Here is a 19279-nt window from a genome sequence, read left to right on the forward strand (position 1 = left end):
TCTGACATACTTCGCTCAGTATGACAATCTCTGGGTCCATCCATGTTGCTGCAAATGGCATTATTTCATTCTTTTTTATGGCTGAGTAATATTCCATTGTATATATGTACCACACCTTCTTTATCCATTCGTCTGTCGATGGGCATTTAGGGTGCCTCCATGTCCTGGCTATTGTAAATAACACTGCAGTGAACACTGGGGTGCATGTATCTTTTCGAATAATGGTGTTCTCCAGATAAATGCCCAGGGATGGGATTGCTGGATCATATGGTAGTCATATGTTTAGTGTTTTAAGGAACCACCATACTGTTCTCCATAATGGTTGTACCGATTTACATTCCCACCAACAGTGTAGGAGGGTTCCCTTTTCTCCACACCCTCTCCAGCATTTATTGTTTGTAGATTTTTTGATCATGGCCATTCTGACTGGTGTGAGGTGATACCTCATTGTAGTTTTGAGTGCTTTTTGACCATCTGTATGTCTTCTTTGGATAAATGTCTATTTAGATATTCTGCCAATTTTTCCATTGGGTTGTTTATTTTTTTGATATTGAGCTGCATGAGCTGTTTGTATATTTTGGAGATGAATCCCTTGTTGGTTGCTTCATTTGCAAATATTTTCTCCCATTCTGTCATTTGTCTTTTTGTTTTGTTTATGGTTTCCTTTGCTGTGCAAAAGCTTTGAAGTTTCATTAGGTCCCATTTGTTTATTTTTGTTTGTATTTTTATTACTCTAGGAGGTGGATCCAAAAAGATCTTGCTGCTATTTATGTGAAAGAGTGTTCTGCCTGTTTTTCTCTAAGAGTTTTATAGTATCTGGTCTTACATTTAGGTCTTTAATCCACTTTGAGTTTACTGCTGTGTATGGTATTAGGGAGCGTTCTAATTTCATTCATTTACATGTAGCTGTCCAGTTTTCCCAGCACCACTTATTGAAGAGTCTGTCTTTTCTTCATTGTATATTCTTGCCTCCTTTGTCATAGATTAGGTGACCACAGGTGCGTGGGTTTATCTCTGGACTTTCTATCCTGTTCCATTGATCTATATTTGTTTTTGTGCCAGTACCATACTGTTTTGATGACTGTAGCTTTGTAGTATAATCTGAAGTCAGGCAGCCTGAGTCCTCCAGCTCTGTTTTTCTTTCTCAAGATTGCTTTGGCTATTCATGGTCTTTTGTGTTTCCATACAAGTTGTGAAGTTTTTTCTTCTAATTCTGTGAAAAATGCCATTGATAATTTGATAAGGATTACATTTAACCTGTAGATTGTTTGGGGCAGTATAGTCATTTTGACAATATTGATTCTTCCAATCCAAGAACATGGTATATCTCTCCATCAGTTTGTGTCATCTCCAGTTTCTTTCATCAGCATCTTTTGTACTCATGGTTTTCTGAGTACAGGTCTTTTGCTTCCTTAGGTAGGTTTATTCCTAGGTATTTTATTCTTTTTGATGTGATGGTAAATGGAATTGTTTCTGTTTACTGCTTTTAAATAACATAAAATTCCAAAAATATATCCTTTGATTTATCTGGTCAGTTGTGTTTAAGGCTGTTCCTCAGTAAAAGTTATGCTGGACTTCAGGTTATTATGGCTACATAATTTGTAGGGCTCAGTGCCAAATGAAAATAGAGATCCCTTTGTTCAGAAATTATTAAGAATTTCAAGATGGCAAAAATACCAAAGTAATCCAAACTTGGGGCCCCTGCTAAATACAGGTTCCTGTGTGAAGCCACTTTGCTAGACTTTTATATTGCTAGAGAAAAGGTAATATGAGAGGGTTTATAACGTAGTTTCATAGCAGAATTCAGTTTTCAGTAGAGTCATACTGAGTATGCATATGCATTATATTCCTGGTGAAAATGGCATAAACTTCACAAAGCACTTTGCATTGTGGGACATTTTGTTTGTGAACCTCCTGAGGCCATTTTTGTCTTCAATAATTAACAAAGCCTTTTTAACCCAGGATATTTATACCATATTTCAAGGACAAATTTGTTCAAATCCAACAATGTATGAAGAAAAATGTCTGCATTTTTGTGGATGATTAGAACATACCCTATAACCTGCAATCTATTTAAAGTTAACCCTTACCAGTAACAAGCCATCATCCTGTAGAACTGAGTGCTAACTCATGTTAGGACAGAGTAATTCTAGATCAGGTTTCCAAGGACTAAGGAATTTAAGTCAGTTAAGTTTCTTAGATATTGAAGGAAAGAACACAACTAGTCCTGACGTACGTTTTAGGTGATACTTCGCTATAACTAAATTTTATACAGGGAAATCCCATACATTTTCAGCTAATTCTGTCATTTTAGTGATGCTAGATTTTGCAAGGATAATCTTTCTATTCCTTCACCTGTGACTCTGCCTTCTAGAAATAAAAATGGCAACTACAACCAATATCCATTTGGACTTTACAGTTTACCAACATGCACCTGAGGTTTGTAATAACGTTATAACGTAGTCGTAATTATTAACACCATTTTGCCGATGAGAACCTGAAGGCTCAGAGAAGTGAGGTTATTTTGCTGAAGTTACTTAGGAAAGGCTGAAAGGCTGAAGGTACGAAGTTGACGTGCACGTCCGTGTGGAGGAGTTCCAAAAGAGCATTTTAGGTCCTTCCAACGCTCTCATCTTCAACAGACCAGCCGCAGCCCCTGGAGCCTAGCAGTGCATCTGTGTGGCTAACGTAGTGTGGTCCCCTTGATGGCAGCTCACCAGTGAGCTTTGCTTTTTGACTCCTAGGACAGGACAGTCACCATCCCACATTAATCCATGCTCATTTTTTGCAAACCTCCAGTGAAGCCAGGAGCTTACAGAGTCATTCTAGAAAGCAGAGAATTTACTGACTTTTAAAATGGGTTTCATTGGTTTTTGCACTTATTTTCTGACATCCCAAGTGGCCATTTTTAGAGAATGGCTGATTACCTACAAATGAGGCAAAGAATGAAGCAAAGTTAATGACTGCTTAGTGGGGATGGTAATGGGGAGGAAATCAAAGCTGTGAAAAGAGTGGTGATCATCAAACTCCCACTCACTTAATAGGTACATTTAATTCATGATCCAGAGTTGAAATGAGGACAGTTTGCTAGGACCCACTTCCCAAGTCTGACCTCTGCTGTGCCTGTGACTCACTATGCCTTGAACATAAAATACATGTACTCAACTGTGCTAAACACATACCAAGTAAACTTCTTATTCTTTAGCAAGAACTGCTCTAGTAAACTCTTAGAAGTACCCAAGGAATGAATAGTGGCTGCTGCTTCTGGCACAGTGGGTGTCATAGAATAACACCTCATCAGTATGGTGGCAGCAAAGGTGGTGGATAAATCTGGCTTGCACAAGCAGAAGCAGGTAGAGTAAGACTGGATTAGTTTGACTCCATCACTACTGGAAAGGGCTGGAGAGAGGCACCTCTGTTTTTCACATTGGCCTATAGGTCTCCTGGTGGTGTTTATGTAGGTGTAGGTGAGTGTGTATGTGTTGTGTTGTGTATACCTACGCTTGTTGATGCTCTAGAGAACTAGCTTGATTCAGTGTTTTGGGGTTTTTTTAGGAATCAGATTGTGTTCTTAGACATTCAGGAACCATCTTGACTCCTAAGATCTTTGGTTTTGTTATAAGTCCTAAGAGAAACTCTGGGTCCTGTGGATTTGTATCCATCTAAATTTTTACCTCCAGGACAGTCCAAGACATATTACGTATACAAAAGATACCCAGTATGAACATGGAGTGGCCCAGCTTGGCAACATGGGGGCACACCAGCAAGCTTGGAAACCACTAAAATCACTTTTGTCTTAAGGCATTTCTTCCGGTTCATATTATCTAAGATGAACCCATTGGTTTAAATTCCAAAACACTTAATGCTCCCCAGTTGTTGGGATAAACCCCAGTTGCCTAGAATATATACCTTCCTACCAGATGGATTTAATTTATACCTACTGAATGCTGATGGATTAATTGGCTTTCGAGGGGTCTGCCTGGGACATGATGAAATTTAAAAAAATCTCTACCTCTTATTAGCTTTTCCTGTAAAATTGCAGGTGATAATTTGGTCAAGTAGCTCAATGGGTGAACGGTAATAAGTTGCTTTAAAGTGTGCTCTCCAGAATTGCATTTTGGACAACAATCTCAAGGTTTCCAAATTCCTTTGTGTTTGGTTCTCATTTTGTTTCGTTACTATGGCATGACTCATTTCTGATTACTGTGTGATTGCACTGCAAGAAAATGCACCAACTGAAAAGAGCATTTTACCAAATCCCGGGCCTTGGTAGTCATATAGTGAAACAGATAATTAAGGGACTCTGGAAACAAAAGCCAGTGCCGGACCACTTTAGTTCTCACTCCTCAGGGTATATCACTAAAAATAGTGATCATTTTCCTGGCCATCTGACCTGCTGCTGTGTGAAGAAATCTTGAAGTCATTTCTCAGCCTTATTTTTCCCTCTTCACTTGATAGGCCACAAAAAAACCCACAAAAACAAGGACGAGCAGGCTTTTATGATAATGTCGTCATCAGCTCCCAGCTTCAAACGCTTCTGCGGCTTTTGAGTTGTCATTTATAACTTGGAACTGAATCGACCCATAATTCCCCTGATACACTTAGAGAAATTGATAACAGACTCTGCACTTCTTTTATGGCTCGGAGGAGGCAACTCCAATCACATCACTATTGGCAGGCAATATTATTTTTTGACATGGTTGTAAAAGTATAAAGGGGCTTATGGCATTTGTTTAGATGAGGAATGGGCTCTCAAGCTGTGCTGGGGTTTACAGGACCAGATTAGTGAGAAGCAAAGGGAATATGATGTTTGCAAACAGGATATGATTTTATATATAAGTTTGGGTTTCATGCTCTGTTCCCTGGGGAAAGCCGTGCAGACAGCAGAGAATTCCACTTTTATCCTACAACAGACAAGCTCCTAGTGCCAAAAGGCAGAAAAATAAACGTGGTCAATGGGCAGTGTCAGACCCTTGATTGGAGGAGGAGCTGTGGAAGAGGCAGAACAATTCCCTGGGAGGAATGAGGAATTGCAGAGCATGGGCAGAATCTGGGCCTGCCTAACTGGTCAAAGATGTGCCAAAAATGAGGCTCTGGGAGGTTTAACCAAGGCACCTTCTCCAGCAGCAGCTCAGTCAGTCCGTGAACATGACACTGGCTTTTTATTACAAACTTTTACTCTGTCCATATTCTCTTTGATTATACCTAGATCTGGCACCCTGTGAGGCTTATGGATGTCATTTTTTTGTGATTTTTTGGGAGGGGGAAATAGGGAGAAGGATTAGGTGATTGTGTGGAGGTAATTTGAGGCTCATTTCAATTGCTCAGAGGTTTTCAGGAGACATTTTAGTTATATACTAACTATACTCCCTATAGAGGAGGCAGGTTTGGATGAAATGTGTCAAATTTTCTTGAATTTCGTCAAATTAAAAATGTAAGCTCTCCCCTCTGATGTATGAAATGTACATATATATAAATATAATATATATATATACACACACACATATTTTCAGAAGCAAATTCTATTCTTTCACTACATTTATAACTTCATATTATTTTCCCATTTATTATATAGCACATTGGTCCTCCACATTCATTCCCCCAATGACAATTAAAAAAAGTTCCAGTGGCAAGCCTTTCAAAGACAGCTTTCTGTATTATATTATCATATATTATATTATCAAGGAATGATAATGTATTATAATATCAAGGAATGATTTATTTTATGACCAAATCTATGGACATATGGTTAAGTTCAACATAACAGAAAGGTTTGGTTAATACATTTTTCTGCTGTTTGCAGTGGTCTTCTTCGAAACAAAAAAATCAGTATTTTAGGAGGCATAACATGTGCCATCATAAGAGGGGTGAAGGGCAGGAAAAAATAAGATAAGGCTCGTTGCCAGTGATTAGACAAGGAGCAGGAAGGCAAAGACTAATGAGACAAGACTACTTTTCCCATTGCTCCTAGCCTTTTCAGTGGGCTGATCTTGATAAACGTTATGCTGTGGGAGCACAGAGGAGGGAGCTTCCAGAACAGAAAAGAAAGAAGAGGGCTGTGGAGGTTAACTCCAGCAGTTGTAAGCTGAATATTCCAGAACAATTAGGAATGAACTTGTGTGTGTGTGTGTGTGTGTGTGTGTGTGTGTGTTCGGGGTGGGTTACAACTGTGGAGTAGCGGGGAGGCGTCCAGGCATTAACTGTTTAGGCTCTCATAACACACCGTATTTTTGACAAACAGACTAAGCAGTTGTCGATTAGTAGAAAATTTTTTTCCTCAGATAAAAACGGAACCAAAACCTAATGCTTATGCCAAAATTTGGATATTCCTGAAATTTTGATAATGATTCAGGAACCCCTTCCTCTTATCTTAAGTATATGCATCATGTGTTATTCCCACCCAGTTATCCCAAGCGAGAACAATGCCTTTTGTTACATCTGCAGAAAGAGGAGGGAATGGCATCTGTTTCTCACATGCGGTAGTCAGGATAATGTTGATTTCTCTCATATTAATGGTCAGCTCAAACCTGGCTTGCAATCAGTGTTTCATTTCCTCCACTGCTGCTATCAAAGATGCATCACAGTCCTCTTCCCTCCAGCACAATAAGAGGATCCACCCTGATTTGGAATCTCTCTTTTCCTCATCTCCCTTTCTAATTGTATTTGGATTTTCATTAGTTTTAAACTTGATGCAAATGATACTAGCAGGAACACCCCAGGGCACCTGGAAAAAGTAAAACAGATAAGCGGCCTTAATGAAATTGTTTTGAGAATTTTGTTTCATGCTGTGGATTCCACAAAAAGATCATGTTGCCCCAGACTTGGAAAATATAGTACAAAATATTATGCAAGCCAGGAAATTCTTTCTAAATAACAAAGGAAGTTTCCAGTATTGCATAAATTATGCTAATTGTGTATACTCAATGATAGTTGCAGGGAAATAGACAACATTCCCCACAGAGATAGACATACATACATTACTCTGTGTTTACTGCGAACTGTAAAATTTTATAGAATCTTTAAATGCATGATGTCCATTGCAGGGAAGAGGAAAATTAGAAATGAAAACCTTAACTTCCTCCTTAATTCACTTAACTGTAGCATGCCATCAGTGATTAAATTCTTTCGATTGCTTTGACATTATGGCTAAACACAACAGGATGCATTTTGGGGTTTTTTTATGGGTTTTTCTTAATTTTTCTTTTTTAAGATTTAATTTAATTTTTTTTTTTTTTTGGCTGCGTTGGGTCTTCGTTGCTGCGCGCGGGCTTTCTCTAGTTGCGAAGAGTGGGGGCTACTCTTCGTTGCGGTGCGTGGGCTTCTCATTGCGGTGGCTTCTCTTATTGCGGAGCACGGGTTCTAGGCACGCGGGCCTCAGTAGTTGTGGCACGCGGGCTCAGTACTCGTGGCATGTGGGCTCTAGAGCGCAGGCTCAGTAGTTGTGGTGCACGGGCTTGATTGCTCCGCGGCATGTGGGATCTTCCTGCAGCAGGGATCGAACCCGTGTCCCCTGCATTGGCAGGTGGATTCTTATCCACTGCACCACCAGGGAAGTCCCGACAACAGCATGCATTTTGAAATTTCATTTTCATTTTCTTATTTAAAGTAAAAATGAATATAAAAAACTATTAAAATTCCTCTGTTGTCAAAATGAGATAGCTTAGAAATGCTATCATCAAAGTTTTACACGTGTTTTTTACACTTGGGGCTACAACACCTGTAAAAAAGACATACACAACTATGTCAACCAAAGTAGTGTCAGTAGTAGGGAAGAAGAAAACATATTCATTTCTGGAATTCCTTTTTCTGTCATTTTACTCTGCTCATTTTCTTTACTGGCCTATGGTTCTTGACAAGAAAAATTGCACCTTAGAGTCTGCAGTTGCTGAAGGTAAATGGATTTGATGAACTTCAGGCTTCTACCTACCTCAGGAAATCTATGATTCTATGAAACAAAAATTCAGAAATTAAAACATACTAGAATAAATTTGAATATACATCACTGATTGTCACTTCTGATTATCAAGAAAACATAAAACCTTAGTTCCAACAAAAATTTAGAGTTAACAAAGGAAATGAGACTACCTAGGAAAAAGGAATCTTTGGGACAGCTTCTGTGCTGTGCAGCCTGAAATGCAGATAAATCCAGGCTCACCTCAGACTTTCATTTTGATGTGAAAAAACTACACTTATATTTTCCCCTTGTCACATTTCTACCCTGGATAGTTTCGGGTCCAGATATATATTCATCCTGTAACTAATATCTAATACATAGTATTGATATATCATTACTGGATTTGTCTTTGCCAAGTATTTTGGCAGAAAGTTTAATAAAGTATAACTATTATGATTCTCAAACAATACACATAGTTTTTTTTACAAAATCCAAAACTAAAATAAATTAGTTTACTGAATGCTTGAGCCATAGTAGGCAGTTCACAGCAGAGTTCCTAGGACTGAATCATTCCAAACCCCCAAGTAGAAGCCATAGCTCCCAACTCCTAGGCCAGCAGCATCATTATCACTGGGTCGTGTTTTATTTTTAAATATAAAATAATAAGTAAAATAAAGGACTTGAAATACAGAGTGATGACGCACTTTAGCAATGAAGCATATACATTAATTCATTGTTTTTATTGAGGCTAATAAGACTATTGAAGGGCTAATACATTTGAGAATGATATGCATCCCAAACCATTTGGTTTATTTATGCTTTTATCATATTCTAAATAATATGATTTGTATGGTCTCTAATGTGTACTGTGGATACATTGTTATCCTTTATAACAATCTTTAAAGACTTCTCAAAGTGATTCTATACCATTCCGAAGTGTAATCTTTCAGTCCCAGGAGCCTTAGTACTAACTGTGTAACTGAGGCTTTGTAGTCTACAGAAAAGGAAACTGAGGCTCAGAGAGGAGAGTAACTTGTTCAAGTCTCATAGTTAGTAGGTGGTGAAGTATGATAGAAGTCTCCTGATTCCCAAGCTCTTAACCACAGTTCTGTGCACACACAACTCACCATAATTTCAACCTCACATGATTGTCAGCACTCCTTTCCCAAATGAGAATAACCCTAACCGTAAGAAAAGCAAAATTGTTCCTTTTGCCAAGAAACATTCTCTTTTTAATTGAAATTCCTATAAAGTATTAAGTCCATGAACTCAGACATCATTAATTTGAGGTAAAAAATTATGTAGCTGTATACAGCATTTCAACTCTAACTGGACCACTGAAGAATCTCTGGCCTTGGAGGAAACCACTGTGGAGTGGGTTAGAGAGAATCTCATTTCACACACCGACTGAGTCAGAGGTAATTTTATTAAGTTGCTTTTGGTAGGAATGGGGCTCTAACATGCATTGTTTAGTGAATAAAAAGATCAGCTTATTATGAAATACCCTTTACACAGTATGTGCATCAGATTAAATAAAGAAGCAGTAGGAAAATACTAACATGATATTACTTGGCTGTAGCTCTAACTCAGTCTTGGTAGGACTGATGAGCAGGTCACTGAAATTGTGAATAGCAACAATGGGAACTCTCACGTTCCTTCACTGACCACATAACCCACAGGAATCCATATATTATTTGTCAAATCCTTTAGTCCACCAGTATCTTAACTAAAGATCCTGAGTCTCAAGATGTAGCACTTTGCCACAACAAACATGTTACTTCAATTATTCTTGTTTTTGGCACGCAAATAGCAAAGGGATATTTTTCTGAAGATGAAGAGTGACTAAAAATTGCACATGTAAGGTCAGTAGAGCTGCCAGAAAGCAGTCGATCATACTGGGAGGGGGTTTGTAGTAGAGCATTAATGTACATGGCCTGCCCCTTGTCTCCTCCAGCTGCTGCATTAATAGTTCACGCCTTCTTTCCATATGGAATGTTGGTCACAGTGTTCATTCATCATATCCATGGTTTTCCTTGGAATCTGAAGGTCCTCCCTGTAGTTGCTCTGTTTCTTTTTCATCTCACCATGACTAAAGAAGCTAAGGTGTGGGCATTATAACCTACAAGTGATCCCAAGGGAACGGGCTGTCATTCATGTGTTCCTCTCAGTGTTGAACAAAAGAGAGAAAGCATGTGGTTTCACCCACCCATTGTCATCATAAATCCATCCCAGCTCCATTTCAAAGGTCTCAGGGTTTCAGCAGAACATCTAACATGAAATGAATACATACATTCGAAGAGCTGGCATGTTGTATCACATGGGAGAGGGGAGAACACCCATTGTTACAGGCTGCAGAGCCAAATGAAGAAGAATCCAATAAAGAATACCATAGCTCCTCAGCCCAGAAGTAGGTCTCTCATCATTATACTACGGAGGAGAAAAGTGATGATAACCCAGAGTTATAGTGGCCTCTGAAGAGGTTCTGAAGTGTTGCTACCTAGATGACTGCAGAACTATCCCTGAGAGGTTTTATGATTTTAGGGGATATGTCCTTCTGCCCAGCCCTGGAGTCAGAGAAACCAGCGATGCAAAGTCTCTGTTAATAATTATTTCAGTCATGTGAGTCTCAGTTTCTTCATCTGTATAATAGGGATAATGAAGCCTCTCTCATTGTGTTATTGTGAAGATCAAATGTAATGATGTAAGTTATCAGTGACAGCTGTGTCTATAGAATGGCCACTTCCCCACTTTGACGCGTGGCCCGAATTTTTTCTCCTTTTGCAGAGAATAAATAGGCTGCTGTCTCAAGGGTGTGATTTAAAAGCTTCAAAGCTCTGAAACCCTGGGGTCTCATAGGATGCACCTACCCAACTGATGTCCTACCATTAGAATCCTGGCACTGTAAGGAGACTAATAAGGAGGGGGAGGCCATTGTTTTTAGAAGCCCCTATGATGAAGCACATGGACAAAGAACCTTGATTTAGGAATTGGAACATTTGGATTCAAATCTCCACACTGTCAAAACTTGAAAAGTGTTTCTCTGACTGTGAAGTGTAGAATCTGATTCAACAGTACTGGATGGGGCCTGAGGTTCTGCATTTTTAACAAACACCCATGTGATGTCAAAGCTGCTGACCCATGGACCACAGTTTGAGTGACAAGATCCTATATGACCGTGAATGGACAAATCATTTAATTTTTCTGTGCTTCAGTTTCTTTACTTCTTTTAAGTAGAGGTGATTAATGAAATGTGCTTCATCTTTCTCCTTAGGGACAAATGTGACATGCTTGGGGATCTGGTTGACTAAGACTTAGATGAGCAGTCTGTCTCCTTTGGGCAAATAGTTACAGGGCAAGGAAGTTTCTGTGAGGGGCAGGGGTGAACCATGACGGCAGAGGTCCAGGGTGCTAGAGGAAACTCCAGGTGATGCTGGATGCCATGCCAGGGAAAGGAGGCACCTGATTCTGGCAAATGAAAGATTCAGGTCTAGGTGTGACACTGACTGAGGAAAACAGAATGGTTCTTCACTCAGTTGTGTATGTAATACAAGAGCTAAATGGAAGAGGGATTTTTATGTCACGTTTTATCTTTATTTAGCCACAGGAGAACACTGTCAAGAAATATATCACTATGGAATGAATTTGTTTTCATTCATTAATTTATTCCCTTTACAAAAATTTACTAATCATCTATTATGTGTCAGACCCTGAAGATACAGACACCCGTAGCCCTGCACTCACGGCACTTAAAACTAGCTTTCATGGTATATCGTTAAGAAGAGATCTACAGAACAAACAATAAAGAATCTCTCTTATTTTTTAAACAGTTTTATTGGAGTATAATTGCTTTACAATGGTGTGTTAGTTTCTGCTTTATAACAAAGTGAATCAGTTATACATATACATATATCCCCATATCTCCTCCCTCTTGTGTCTCCCTCCCACCCTCCCTATCCCACCCCTCTAGGTGGTCACAAAGCACTGAGCTGATCTCCCTGTGCTATGCGGCTGCTTCCCACTAGCTATCTATTTTACCTTTGGTAGTGTATATATGTCCGTGCCAGTCTCTCACTTTGTCCCAGCTTACCCTTCCCCCTCCCCGTGTCCTCAAGTCCATCCTCTAGTAGGTCTGCATCTTTATTTCCGTCTTGCCCCTAGGTTCTTCACGACCATATTTTTTTTGTAGATTCTTATATATGTGTTAACATATGGTATTTGTTTTTGTCTTTCTGACTTACTTCACTCTGTATGACAGACTCTAGGTCCATCCACCTCACTACAAATAACTCAATTTCGTTTCTTTTTATGGCTGAGTAATATTCCGTTGTATATATGTGCCATATCTTTATCCATTCATCTGTCGATGGACACTTAGGTTGCTTCCATGTCCTGGCTATTGTAAATAGAGCTGCAAGAACATTGTGGTACATGACTCCTTTTGAATTTTGGTTTTCTAAAGAATATCTTTTAAAGTTCATATCTGTGTCAGTCCACTGGGGCTGCCATAAAAAAATACCACAGACCGGGTGGCTCAAGCAACAGAAATTTATTTTATCACAGTTCTGGAAACTAGAACTCTAAGTTCAAGGTGCTGGAAGGATTGGTTTCTCCTGACGCCTCTCTCCTTGGCTTGCAGGTGGCTGCCTTCTCTCTTGTGTCCTCACGGGGCCTTTTCTCCGTGTGTACACATCCCTTGTGTCTCTTCCTCTTCTTATAAGGACACCAGTCCTATTGGATTAAGAACCTACCCTGGTGACCTCATTTAACATAAATTACCTTTGTAAAGGCCCTGTCTACAAATATAGTCACAATTGAGCTTCAACATTTGAATTGGGGGTGGGGCAGGGGGGACACAATTCAATCCATAACAATATCCATGTCTAGGGTTGACTTTGATTGAAATCCCAGCTCTGTGCCTTATCAACTATGTAACTTTAGTCAAGTTACTTAACCTCCTAAACTCAGTTTCCTCTTTTGTAAAAGTGACTATAATACATTTTTTAAGCTATCATGGGGAATAAATTGAGTTATGTTTGTAAAATGTTTAACACAGGGTCCAACACTTAACTAGGTATCCTTACTGCCCCGTATCTCTTTTTTTAGATGCTGACCAAAGATATTTCCTTTTTCCTTTCTTTGGGTAATAAATTTGATTTTACTACCTCTTGCACTGAATCTACTAATAAATTCGGTTTTTCTCTCTCGAATCTTTCCTACTCCCACCCCCACTATCAGTATTCCCAGAAAGAAAATATCTACTGGAATCTTCAGTTCTAGCTGTAAGAGTGGAGGCTTGATGATAGAAAAATATTGAACTTTTCAAATATCTCTTAAGTGGATAAAAGGTAGTTATTCTATTCCCAAAACGGACAAATAAGAAATTTGGCTTGCAGATTCCATTATATGTAATGTAGAATTTAAAACTGACTAAGCTATGTAGATATATTAAAGCTAAAATGTCTTAGAAATCAAACCACACTAAAACAATTTCAGTGATTTTAAAATATTTGATAATTTCTAAGTTACTAAGATGCTGTATGCAGAAATGTCTGGTCCACAGTAGATGATTCATTTAAAAATTACACTTTACCTGATGCAATGCAAAAGTTGAAAAGATATTGAATTTCTTTTACAGTTAAACTTTTATACAACATACCTAAAATGGTACAGAATAAGAACGATGATGAAAAACCTCAGTTTCTTTGTTGAGTCTGGTGTCTGTCAGGAGGTTTCTAGGGGCATCTGATCATTATTTAAAGTTTAAACTCAATTATTCAGAAATGCCCTGTGGCCCTAGAAGCAGCATAGCATAGCAGCAAGAGCTTACTAAACTGCTTAGTAGTAGCCAAGGAGTTTTGATTCCCAACTTTTAAGGGGAAATATTCAAGGAATCCAAGGAGCAGTCGTGTACCACATTAACCATGCACAGTGCATATGAAACTTGTTCTGTTAATGGGCACAATAGTATTACATTTAACTCTGGGAATATTTCCGAAAGGAATCAACAAGCTGCATTTAGATTATATAAAGGAGACTGTGCCTAAATTCCTTTTCTTCTAAGTCATTCTCTTTCCCTTTTAAATACTTTCAGTACAGGTAGCTTAATTTCTATCACGTGCAGCTTTTCAGAGCCTGAGCTTTGTTTCGGGTGCCAATGATTGAGCTATGCTGGATGTGCTTGGAAAAGGCCCACATTCATTCAGGAAACTCTAGCTGAACTAGATCCATATGTAGCTAAAAAAAAAATGTAGCTTTGTGATTGGAGGTAGTTTCTGACTTCCAGCATTATCACATATGATTTTTGTTTTTGGTGTACTGCAGAATAGAAAGTAATTTTGGAACAAAACTCTGGATTTTTTTTTTCTTAGTTATTAGCATTTACTCAGAGCTTACTGTACTATACTTTCACCATTGTGTTGTACTGTGGTAAGCACTTTACATGCATTGACTAATTTAATGCTCATAAAGGTGGAAAGTGGTATTATCTCCATTTTTCTTAAGGCTTGGAATGGTTAATGAACTTGTCCAAGTTTGAACAGCTTTTAAGTGGAAATGGTAGTTTTCAAGGTCTCTAACTCTTAGGTCAACAAAAATAAATAAGGTGGTGTTGTACTAAACATTGATGGTGGTCTAAGCAAAAGCTACCACCCAAAAGAATGGGATAAGGTAGAGGAGACATTGTCTGAAGATTGGTTCTTTGGAAACTCTGTTAAAAAGCTTATTAGAGGACTGTTGCCCTCTCAGGCCCTTCTGGCTCCACAGGTTCTGTGGTTTTGTTTCTGTGGCATCTGCCTTAGTTTCTGTTAAGCCAGCATGCTGTGGGCATGGACTAATGATCATGGTGCGGAAAAAAGAAAGAAATATTATCTCTGGCCTGCCAGGTTTTAATGCCACAACTAACCGCGTCGTCTTAGCGTGGGTTCCTACAGTGCCCCCCAAGGAGGGAGCCCCAGGAAGTCAGTCCCTGGGACAGTGTGGGAAGAAACTGGAAAAAGACCATCCATCCTCTCCCATCTCCACTCTCCTTGTGCTCAGCGTGAATTAGAAGGGTCAGTACCACGTCCCAGTTTCAGATGCTGTTTTCCAATTGGTCGGCCATGTGATCTGGTGCAGATTTCCTTTAAAAATGAACAATATCATAATGACATTGAGGGCAGAAGTACACAACAGGTAAGATGGTTCCGTAAGCTATAACTATACGTGCATTGTGGGGGAGACCCTCAAGATGGCGGAGGAGTAAGACGTGGAGATCACCTTCCTCCCCACAAATACATTAAAAATACATCTACATGTGGAACAATTCCTACAGAACACCTACTGAACGCTGGCAAAAGACTTCAGACTTCCCAAAAGATACATAGATATTTTTACTTTTTCTCTTTTTGTGAGTGTGTATGTGTATGCTGCTTTCTGTGATTGTGTCTGTATAGCTTTGCTTTTACCATCGGTCCTAGGGTTCTGTCTGTCCGTTTTGGGTTTTTTTTTTTCTGTTTTTGATTTTTAGTATAGTTTTAGCACTTGCTATCATTGATAGATTTCTTTTTTGATTTCGTTGCTCTCTTCTTTCATTTTGTCTTTTATATTACTTTTTAATTTTTTAAATTTTTAATAATTTCTATATTTATTTTATAAATTTATTTTATTTTATTTTATTTTTTTCGTTCTTTTTTTCCCCCTTTTCTTCTGAGCCGTGTGGCTGACAGCATCTTGGTGCACTGACCACATGTCAGCCCTGAGCCTCAGAGGTGGGAGAGCCGATATCAGGACATTGGTCCACCACAGACCTCCCGGCTCAACCTAATATCAAACGGCAAAAGCTCTCCCAGAGATCTCCATCTTAACGCTAAGACCCAGCTCCACTGAACGACCAGCAAGTTACAGTACTGGACACCCTATGTCAAACAACTAGCAAGACAGAAACACAACCCCATCCATTAGCAGACAGGCTGCCTAAAATCATAATAAGGTCACGGACACCCCAAAACACACCACTGGAGGCAGTCCTGCCCACCAGAGACAAGATCCAGCCTCATCCACCAGAACACAGGCACCAGTCCCCTCCACCAGGAAGACTGCACAACCCACTGAACCAACCTTAGCCACTGGGGGCAGACACCAAAAACAATGAAAACTACGAACCAGCAACCTGTGAAAAGGAGACCCCAAACACAGTAAGTTAAGCAAAATGAGAAGACAGAGAAACACACAGCAGATAAAGGAGCAAGGTAAAAACCCACCAGATCAAACAAATGAAGAGGAAATAGGCAGTCTACCTGAAAAAGAATTTAGAATAATGATAGTAAGTATGATCCAAAATCTTGGAAACAGAATGGAGAAAATACAAGCAACGTTTAAGTTAGGACCTAGAAGAACTAAAGAGCAAACAATAATGAACAGCACAATAAATGAAATTAAAAATTCTCTAGAAGGAATCAATACCAGAATAACTGAGGCAGAAGAACGGATAAGTGACCTGGAAGATAAAATGGTGGAAATAACTACTGCAGAGCAGAATAAAGGAAAAAGAATGAAAAGAATTGAGGACAGTCTCAGAGACCTTGGGACAACATTAAACACACCAATATTCAAATCATAGGGGTTCCAGAAGAAGAAGAGAAAAAGAAAGGGACTGAGAAAATATTTGAAGAGATTATAGTTGAAAACTTCCCTAATATGGGAAAGGAAATAGTCAATCATACGAGGAAGCGCCGAGAGTCCCATACAGGAAAAATCCAAGGAGAAACATGTCAAGACACATATTAATCAAACTATCAAAAGTTAAATACAAAGAAAAAAATATTAAAAGCAGCAAGGGAAAAGCAACAAATAACATACAAGGGAATCCATATAAGGTTAACAGCTGATCTTTCAGCAGAAACTCTGCAAGCCAGAAGGGAGTGGCAGGACATATTTAAAGTGATGAAACAGAAAAAGCTACAACCAAGATTAACCAGCAAGGATCTCATTCAGATTTGATGGAGAAATTAAAACTTTTTCAGAAAACCAAAAGCTAAGAGAATTCAGCACCACCAAACCAGCTTTACAACAAATGCTAAAGGAACTTCTCTAGGCAGGAAACACAATAGAAGGAAAAGGCCTACAATAAAACCAAAACAATTAAGAAAATGGTAATAGGAACATACATATCAATAACTACCTTAAATGTAAATGGATTAAATACTCCAACCAAAAGACATAGACTGGCTGAATGGATACAAAAACAAGACCCGTATATATGCTGTCTATAAGAGACCCACTTCAGACGTAGGGACACATAAAGACAGAAAGTGAGGGGATGGAAAAAGATATTCCATGCAAATGGAAATCACAAGAAAGCTGGTGTAGCAATTCTCATATCAGACAAAATAGACTTTAACATAAAGACTATTACAAGAAACAAGGACACTACATAATGATCAAGGGATCGATCCAAGAAGAAGATATAGCAATTGTAAATATTTATGCACACAGCATAGGAGCACCTCAGTACATAAGGCAAATGCTAACAGCCATAAAAGGCAAAATCGAGAGTAACACAATCATAGTAGGGGACTTTAACACCCCACTTTCACCAATGGACAGATCATCCAAAATGAAAATAAATAAGGAAACACAAGCGTTAAATGATACATTAAACAAGATGGACTTAATTGATATTTATAGGACATTCCGTCCAAAAACAACAGAATACACTTTCTTCTCAAGTGCTCATGGAACATTCTCCAGGATAGATCATATCTTGGGGCACAAATTAAGCCTCAGTAAATTTAAGAAAATTGAAATCGTATCAAGTATCTTTTCTGACCACAATGCTATGAGATTAGATATCAGTTACAGGAAAAAATCTGTAAAAAATACCAACACGTGGAGGGTAAACTGTACACTACTAAATAACCAAGAGATCACTGAAGAAATCAAAGAGGAAATCAAAAAATACCTAGAAACAAATGACAATGAACACACGATGACCCAAAACCTATGGGATGCAACAAAAGCAGTTCTAAGAGTGAAGTTTATAGCAATACAATCCTACCTCAAGACACAAGAAACATTTCAAATAAGCAACCTAACCTTACAGTTAAAGCAATATGAGAAAGAAGAACCAAAAAACCCCAAAGTTAGCAGAAGGAAAGAAATCATAAAGATCAGATCAGAAATAAATGAAAAAAAAATGAAGGAAACAATAGCAAAGTTCAATAAAACTAAAAGCCGGTTCTTTGAGAAGATAAACAAAATTGATAAACCATTAGCCAGACTCATCAAGAAAAAAAGGGAGAAGACTCAAATCAATACAATTAGAAATGAAAAAGAAGTAACAACTGACACTGCAGAAATACAAAGGATCGTAAGAGATTACTACAAGCAACTCTATGCCAATAAAATGGACAACCTGGAAGAAATGGACAAATTCTTAGAAAAACGCAACCTTCCAAAAATGAACCAGGAAGAAACAGAAAATATAAACAGACAAATCACAAGCACTGAAATTGAGACTGTCATTAAAAATCTTCCAATAAACAAAAGCCCAGGACCAGATGCCTGCACAGGCGAATTCTATCAAACATTTAGGGAAGAGCTAACACTTATACTTCTCAAACTCTTCCAAAATATAGCAGACGGAGGAACACTCCCAAACTCATTCTACGAGGCCACCATCACCCTGAGCCCAAAACCAGACAAAGATGTCATAAAGAAAGAAAACTACAGGCCACTATCACTGATGAACATAGATGCAAAAGTCCTCAAGGAAATACTAGCAAGGAGAATCCAACAGCACATTAAAAGGATCATAAACGATGATCAAGTGGGGTTTCTTCCAGGAATGCAAGGATTCTTCAATATATGCAAATCAATCAATTTGATAAACCATATTAACAAATTGAAGGGGAACAACTATATGATTATCTCAATAGATACAGAAAAAGCTTTTGGCAGAATTCAACACCCATTTATGATAAAAACCCTCTAGAAAATAGACGCAGAGGAAACTTACCTCAATGTAATAAAGACCATATATGACAAACCCACAGCCAACATCATTCTCAATGGTGAAAAACTGAAGCCATTTCGTCTAAGATCAGGAACAAGACTAGGATGTCCACTCTCACCACTATTATTCAACATAGTTATGGAAGTGTTAACCACAGTAATCAGAGAAGAAAAAGAAAAAAAGGATTCCAAATCAGAAAAGAAGAAGTAAAGTTGTCACTGTTTGCAGATGACATGATACTATACATAGAGAATCCTAAAGATGCTACCAGAAAACTACTAGAGCTAATCAATGAATTTGGTAAAGTATCAGGATGCAAAATTAATGCACAGAAATCTCTTGCATTCCTATACACTGATGATGAAAAATCTGAAAGGGAAATTAATGAAACACTC

General features: G+C 38.5%; 1 protein-coding gene across 1 annotated transcript in view; it reads left to right on the plus strand.

The window, feature by feature from the left end:
* The window catches only part of HDAC9 (histone deacetylase 9), a 586393-nt gene that overhangs the window by 284349 nt on the left and 282765 nt on the right, over positions 1-19279 (plus strand). The gene's annotated exons all lie outside the window — the stretch shown is intronic.

The sequence above is a fragment of the Lagenorhynchus albirostris genome, chromosome 8 (assembly GCF_949774975.1).
Source record: "Lagenorhynchus albirostris chromosome 8, mLagAlb1.1, whole genome shotgun sequence".
In the NCBI taxonomy this organism is placed as follows: domain Eukaryota; kingdom Metazoa; phylum Chordata; class Mammalia; order Artiodactyla; family Delphinidae; genus Lagenorhynchus; species Lagenorhynchus albirostris.